General features: G+C 44.1%; 1 pseudogene; it reads right to left on the bottom strand.

Annotated features, from left to right (window-relative positions):
• Positions 1-257: 257 nt before the first annotated feature.
• LOC127688013 (zinc finger MYND domain-containing protein 19-like) lies at positions 258-923 on the bottom strand (annotated as a pseudogene).
• Positions 924-8,283: the final 7,360 nt, after the last annotated feature.

Genomic DNA, 8,283 nt, shown 5'->3' on the forward strand with positions numbered 1-8,283 from the left:
AACTGTACATGAGTTTACAAACATATTAACATAGAAATAATGAGAAAGGTCCTAGGGAGCCTCCCGGTTGTCTCTGCTGAAGGTGAAAACTGGAGGGGCACTGTCCCCAGGCTGCCGTTGCTGTGAGGTCTTGCGGCAGCTTCTCCGGATCCATTGCTGGCTTCTCTGGCACCTCCAGGTTCAACAGGTCTGTCTTCCTCTTTGCTCACGTCGAGCCGGAAACTTTGAACCTGCAGCAGTGGCAGCTCTTCAGCCTGTCATGGCTCCAGCTCAAGTTCGCACTGGAAGGGATGCTTCCTCTCCCGACAGCGCTTCTTATGAGCAGGCCAGTCCTTCTGCTGGCACCGAGAGCCACAGTATCGAGCCTCCTGGCAACGCCCACAGATGTTGGACTCTCGAAGCTGCTTTTCAATCACCGTACAAGGAGGATAATGACACTCATCGTAGGTACAGGAATTTTCTTCCTCTTCCACCACATCCCCGTTGGCATGATGGTATCGGTCCCATTCAAGACTCGGAGTTGTTCTACAGGGTCTGTAGGAAGCTGCTGGATTGCAAGTCACTGTAAGCTTTGCTCCCTTTGTCTGCTGGAGGTCTCTTCAGCTTCGGGTTGCCAGTCCCATAGTACCTGCTGCAGATTATCCAGGCGATTGTCCACAATCAGAGCATTGAGATATTGGAACCCGGGAGCCACACCTCCCCTGTGTGTTCCCATAGCATGCAGAAGCCTGCGCGAGCCCCATCCTCAGTTTTTGTCAAAGGCATATCCAAATATCTTAGCACCATTTCATCAGCATCTACTTCCATTTGAGCCTCAAAGAAGTAGCTCTCCACCAGTGGTACATCCTGCTCATCTATAAGTGTGTAGCTGGTCTTCCCGGCCACCCACCGGGCCACACGATGCCCAATTTAAAGTTGGTCATGGCCGGCTCTCCCTCTGCAGGCTCCGGACCCCACAGAACCTTAGTGAGGCCCTGGCACTCCAGGTCAGGCCGGGGCGGGGGTGAGGCCAGGCGGGCCGCGGGCGAACGAAGCTGGGCCAGACTCGGGGCACCGCTGCCACCTCGCGCCCACTAGACCTGCCACGCGCCCCGGTCGTTTGTTTTCATAGTTTCTAGCTTCTTGAATTCTTTTTGCATTTTTTTTAAATTTTTCTATATTCTTTGTTTACATTCCAAGTGATTTCCCCTTTCCCAGTCTTTCCGTTGCTTTGTCTGAATGATGGTGTCTTTTACTGTACAGAATCTTCTCAGCTTTATGGGGTCCCATTTATACATTGTTGATCTTAGAGCCTGAGCTAACTGTGTTTGGTTCAGAAGGTCTTTTTTCTGTGCCAATGTGTTCAAAGCTATTCTCTGCCATCTGCTTCTGTGTATCTGGTTTTATGTTGACGTCTTTCATCTATTTGGAGCTGGGTTTTGTGCAGGGTAATAAATATGGATCTATTTGGATTCTTCTACATGCAGCCATTAGGTTTGAATACGATGTTAAATATGATGTCTTTTTTTTCCAGTATGTATGTCTGGCTTCTTTATAAAGAATCATGTGTTCAAAGGTGTGTGAATTTCTGTCTGGGCATTAAGTTTATCCCATTGATAGACATGTCTGTTTTATGCTGATATCATGCTGTTTTTGTAACTATAGCACAGTAGTACAACTTGGAATCAGCAATAGTGATACCTCCCACAGTTCTTTTATGATTAAGGATTGCTTTAGTCACTCGGGGTTATTTGTGTCTTCATATGAAGCTGAAAATTGTCCTTTCAAGATCTGTGAAGAACCATGTTGGAATTTTGATAGGGATTGCATTGAATCTGTAGATTGCCTTTGATAAGATGACCATTTTTACTGTGTTAATCCTACTAATCTATGAGCACAGGAGATCTTTCCATTTTTTGAGACCTTCTTCGGTTTTTTTCTTCAAAGACTTAAAGTTTTTATTGTGCAAGTCTTTCACTCACTTGGTTAGACCCCAGGGTGTCTTATATATTTAAGGCTACAGTGAAAGGTGTTTCCCAGATTTCTTTTTCTCCATTTGCCATCTGTATATAGGAGAGATACTGATTTCTGTGAGTTAATTTTGTATTTATCTACTTTGATGAAAGTGTCAGCTGGAGGAGTTTCCTGGTGGAATTTTTCTGAGCTCCTTATGCTTACAATCATATCTGCAGATAAGGAATATATATATATCTTCCTTTACAATTTGTATTGAAGGAGATTAACGATTTGTATCTTGGCTATGGGCTTGCTGTAAACTGCCTTCATTATGTTCAGATATGTCCTTGTATCCTTAATCTTTCTTGGACTTTTATCATGAAAGGTATTCAATTTTATCAAAGGCCTTTTCTGCATCTAATGAGATGGTCATGTGGTTTCTGTATTTTAGCTTATTTATGCATTACTTTATTGATTTACACATGTTTGACAATCCCTGAATCTCTGGAATAAAGCCTACTGGATCATGGTGAATGACTTTTTTTTAAGTGCACTCTTGGATTTGGTTTACAACTATTGTACTGAGAATTTTTGAATCAATGTTCATAAGGGGGAATGGCCTATAATTCTCTTTGTTGGGTCTTTATGTGGTTTAGGTATCAGGCTAATTATGTCCTCGTAAAATGAATTGGGTAATGTTCCTCCTATTTCTATTTTGTAATAATTTGAGGAGTACTTTAACTCTTCTTTGAAACTGATAGAAATTTTTGCTAAAACAATCTGGCCCTGGGAATTGGGCCAGAATTTGGGGTTGGGAAACTATTAGTGACTGCTTCTATTTCACTAGGTGTTATAGGTCTATTCAAATGGCTTATATGATCTTGATGTAACTTTGGTAAGTAGTATGCATCAAGAAAATTATCCATTTCTTTTAGAATTTCCAATTTGGTGGAGTACAGATTTTAAAGCATATCCTTATGATTCTCTGGATTTCCTCAGTGCCTGTTGCTGATGAGAATCAGGGTTGTACTTGGAGGGATAAAGGGAGAGGGAAGATCTGCAGTGAGTCTGCTTGCTTTCCTGGCTGCAGAGGCCTGTGAGTTCCCAGGAAACAGCTGCTGTGGTTGGGGGCTGGGATAAAGAAAGAAGGAGAGGAGGGTTAGCAGGTGAATTGTATGATCCACTAAGATGGAAGAGGAGCAGGACACAGATGGTCTGCGGCAGAGTTTGGGGTGACACTAGGGTACTAGACTCAGAAGAGCTGGGGTGAAGATCTGCCGTCAACCCACCTGGAGTCCCTAGAGTCCCTTTTCACTATGACAGATGTCCACACCTTCCTCCTCAGCCAGCGCTGATTGGTCCTCAGCAGACACTGGAGAAAGACCCCACTTTCTCCAGAAGACACACAGCTGGGGATTCGTGCGGGCCTCACTTTCTGTTCTCTGCCCCACGAAGTCCTGGCATCTTGACTCCTCTACTCTGGTAGCTCCGTGATCTGAGGGAGATGAGTACCAGACTCCTAGTCACCCTCCCTAACCCACACCCTGCCATGGGCTTTCTTCCAAGCATCAGCTATGAAAATAGAGCTTGATCCTTCTTCTGTCTTTCTTTCTTTCTTTCTTTTTTTCTTTGGCTTTCTACAGTTACTGTCCTTTGCTATCCAAAGTCTTGAGAGCCATTGTTTCAGATTCTATCTGAATTTGTTGTCATTTGAAGCAGGAAAGCCAGTCCCTGTCAAACTATATTTAAAGGTAGAAGTGTGACCTATGAATATCATTTTAGTATCTAGGACAGGAGTAGCCATCCCCAGGCGAAAAATATGAGAGTCAGGGAGATGAAGTGTGGTCTACCATAAATCAGTGATAAGGACCACAAAGTGATACAATTGGAGATGGGGTGTACAGAGATAGCTCAGTGGTAAGAATACATACTGTGCCGGGGAAGTGGTGGCTCACACCTTTAATCTCAGCACTCTGGGAGGCAGAGGCAGATGGATTTTTGAGTTTGAGGCCAGCCTGGTCTACAGAGTGAGTTCCAGGACAGCCAGGGCTACACAGAGAAACCCTGTCTGGAAAAACAAAACAAAACAAAAAACAGAATACATACTGCTTGAGCGAAGAACTGAAGTTTGGTTCCTGGCACCTGTGTCAGGCAGCTCACAATCACCTATGCCTCCGGCTCCAAGGGTGGTTCATAACTGCCTGTAGCTTCGATGCCAAGGGGACTGACTGACATCTCTGACCTCTGTGGGAACCCACACTGACATGTCAATACCCATACATAGACACACTTATACAGAATTAAAAAAATAAATCTTAGGAAAGGAGACATGGTTAAACTGTTCTGCAGGGGTAGAATTAGGAACAGACACCTTAGAGTTCCCCAGTAACCTAAAGAAATGTGACTTTAGCAAAAGAAGATAGAGCATCTTATGCTCAGTCACCAAATATTAGGCCCTGTGCAGCTTGATACTGACTGTAGAGTAAGGGGCTACGGTGACTACCTACCTGGCTCTTGGGAACCAGAACCCTATTCCTGTGTCTTGAGCATGACATTAGGCTCCGCCCGGGGTCTGTCTCCTTATTTGCCTGTCTTTCTAAGCCGAGGAAATTTAAAGCTAAATAGAAAAATGACTAAGGTTTTCTAAAAGTAAGACATTAAAATTTAGGAACAAAATATATAAGGTTCAGCTCTGTGCTGTGTTTAAGAGAATTTTTATATTAGGATATAATATAAAATTCTAATCATTTAGAATTGTGGTTCTGATCTAAAATATGTATTACTTTTGACCTATAACTTTAAGTAGAAAATTATTTTCTTAAATTTGTAAAGAACATGGACAATTAATGTATTTAGGTATTCAGTGTAGCTTTTAAAATATGATATATCTGAGAAGATAATGTCAGCTAGTCAAACAGATTGAAAAATTAAACTTGAGTGCATAAAATGTTAAGATAGTGGCTGAGGAGATGGCTAAGAGTACTTATCACTCTTCCAAAGGACTCACAGCACCAACGTGAAGGCTCACAACCATCCCTGACTCATGTCCAGGGCTCTGACACCCTCTTCTGCCCTCAAGGGCACCAGCTACACATACACAATATACAGACAAAACTCCAACACACAAAAATTAGTAAGAAAAAATTGATGAGGGTTTAAGTACTTTAGAGGAAATTATATGGGCCCTTGAAATGTAATTCTAAATAGTTTCTGTATTGTCAAATGGAATTCTCATAAACATCGGATTTGAACTGGGGGGATCAGTTTTATTTTAGAATGTTAATCCAAACGTTGAGATGCAAGTAGACACTAAATTATGTCTCATTTGTCTTTCCTTGGAATCTCCAACATGTGGGGCATTGCAGAGCACCCTGTAAGGTGACTGCTGTGAGCTACTGCCTACTGAGGCCGTCTCACATCAGTGCTGGCCTCCTGGACAAGCATGCTCTGAAAGGCCCTCCTTTAATTCTTTCAAACCCTCCAGAGTAACGATTACCTTCAGCTCTTGCTTTACCAACGAGACAACTGAGACTCTTAGCCAGGATGAAGTAGAGCCTGGTGGCCCCTCACAGCCCCAGCGGCTACTCCACAAGGAGCCCAGTCCTTCGTTTTGGTTTGAAACTTTGCCAGCAACAGCACAGGAACCGGTTGGTAAAAGATGGAGTCGGGGAGGCCAAGCAAAGACTGACTGTCCCCAGCCAGGGTGTGAACTATGACCTATGACTGTGCCACTGAGCCGGGCAATGATGACAACCTTAGAGGATGGGGATGGGCCACTTGGAAGGCCGCCACTGAGGCTCAGAGAGAACTGTGATGCCTGATCGTTGTCCTTTCCATGGAGAACAGCAGGGAACATGTGGCAAGAAGGGGGAGGTTTCAGAGAGGACGGAAGAGCAATGGATGTGACCATGAACAGTCAGTAAACCGCCACCCCTGAGTGTTGAATCTTGGAACAGAAACAGGAACTACTGCAAAAACCCTTCCTACAGTCACTGTGTTAATCCATTCGAGTCACAACTGGTTTTGGCTTGCATCACCTATGCTAAAAGAACTTAATCCAGGCTTTTGTGTGCAATGTTTTAGTGATCTAAGCCTCTAAGGCCAAAACCAAATTAGTGTATGAACTAGAACAATCTTACACCACTACACAACGAGACCCAACATAGGCAGGTTCTATGGCTATAGCAAGACAAAGACCAAAACAGCACCTCCTTACCCAGCAAGCAAAAAGGAACACTCCCCAAGTCGACCATGGACAGCGCCTATGTCAACTGCAGAAGGATACCAAAATCAAGCTTAGACTGGCATTGTGAAGGCTGCCAACACCCTTCCGCCCCTGCACCCATCACCAAGCTAAATGGGTCAGCCCAGTGTGTCTTAATGAGTCTTGAAGTATCTTCCATAATTTAGGATCTGGTCTTACCTTGAAGTAAACAGGTTCTAGAAACTTGTTTAATTTTTCTTTTGTTCACTTGAATCATCAAAGATATTGGCCTGATAATTTTTTCATTGCTAGAGCAGAACCCATTACGGTCGCTAAGAAGTTTTAATTGAGTTTAGCAAATATAATTACCCTGCCTCCACCCACCTGCTCCTCAGTTTGCCTCTCTCAATCTAGAAGAACCAAGTCCAGCTTTCCCAAAGAACCCTTGCGTGTTCAAATGGCTTCCCAGGAGTCTTTGAGAGGCAACTAATGACATGTAATTTAATTTTTTGGTCATTAGTCTCAGAGGCTTTGAGGCTTTGATCCAAGCTTTCTGTTATCCTGACAGAAGGAAAATAAAACTCCGCCTCAAATTAAATATTTGCCTGTGCCTATGGCTAGCTGCTTATTGGACACGTAATCTGCAAGTTTGAGTCCACAGGCTTTGGCATCCTTCTGATCCCTTGGTCTTCGCCTCAGTCTTCGGCCCTCTAAGAACACATGAAAACTCCGGTTTCACCAACATTTCTAGATTACAGGGTTTCTGCAGGGACACACAAGAAACCTTAGCCTGTCTCTTATTTTTCATGTGATCTCAACAATCACATTTGAACTTTGGGCATGGGATGTTTCAGTCAGAAATACAAACTCGTGGGAGAGAAACAGAGAGCTCATCAGTTGGTGTCAGGCAAGGAGCCCAGTGTTCAGCCACTAACTGGCCATGCCTCCCAGTGTCTGTGAGGGAGTGTGGGGCTTATTAAGGAAAAGTTTTAGCTTCTCACCAAATTGGAGTTACACTCCTAGAGTGTAAGAGTGTGTTATAATTGCTCTCAAGGACCTAACAATGTTGTCAAAGAGAACTCAGCAGCAGGCAAAAACACTTGCCTTCTGAGGCCCAGGACTTGAGTCTTAGAACTCCTGTAAAAAGCAACTGTAAGGCCAGCACTCCTGTGGAGAGATGGGAGGTGGGACAAGAAAGATGCCTGGAAGCCCAGCTAGTCCAAAACACATGACAAAGTATCAGAAACAAGAGAGACTGGCCCATACAAATAAAAGCCGTGACCAAACTCCCAAAGTTGTCCTCGGACCACTATACATACATACACTGCAGCAAACGTGTTCCTATCCTCCATCTCTCTCACATACTCACACAGAGATTAAAATGTATGTATTTGTGTGTGTGTTGAGTGTGTATGTGTGTTGAGTGTGTGTGTTGAGTGTGTATGTGTGTTGAGTGTGTATGTTGAATGTGTATGTGTGTTGAGTGTGTGTGTTTGTGTGAGTGTGTATGTGTGTGTGTTTGTGTGTGTGTGTGTGTGTGTTGAATGCACCCAGCATGTTGGCTCAGCAGTTAAGGGACCTTAATTAAGCCTGACAATCGGCTGTTAGTCCCTGGAACACACACAGTGGAAGGAGAGCACTCCCTCCCACATGGTCTAACTGTCACATGCACACGATGAATACACTTGCACACAAACAATAAATAAAAATAGATGCAAGAAATGAAATCTTACATAGGTGTGACAGATAAGTCAGCAGAAGTAAGGAGTAGAGGCATAAATATATGCAGGACTTCAGGGTTACCAGGCCACCCCTCTCTGGCTTTAGGACACCCCCCCCCCCCTTGGCTTGGTGGTCAAGCCTAGCCTCCAGTTCTCTTCAACTCTCATTCCCATCAGCAGCTCTGCATCTCCTAGGTGGAGACTTTACCATCCCCCCTCATGTCCTGCTTCATCTTAAGAGAACTTGGATCCAGTGAAAGGCGCCACCACATGCAGCAAACCCAAACTCCACCCACAGTCTTTGTCACCTCATTCGAGGGCAATGCCATCTCCCAGACGCTGACAAGTTCAGGCTGGTCCATCTCTCATCTCACATACCACCTGCCTACCCACCAGGGATCTTATGGCTCTACCTCCAAAATA

This window comes from Apodemus sylvaticus, chromosome 6 (genome assembly GCF_947179515.1).
Source record: "Apodemus sylvaticus chromosome 6, mApoSyl1.1, whole genome shotgun sequence".
NCBI classification, from domain to species: Eukaryota; Metazoa; Chordata; class Mammalia; order Rodentia; family Muridae; genus Apodemus; species Apodemus sylvaticus.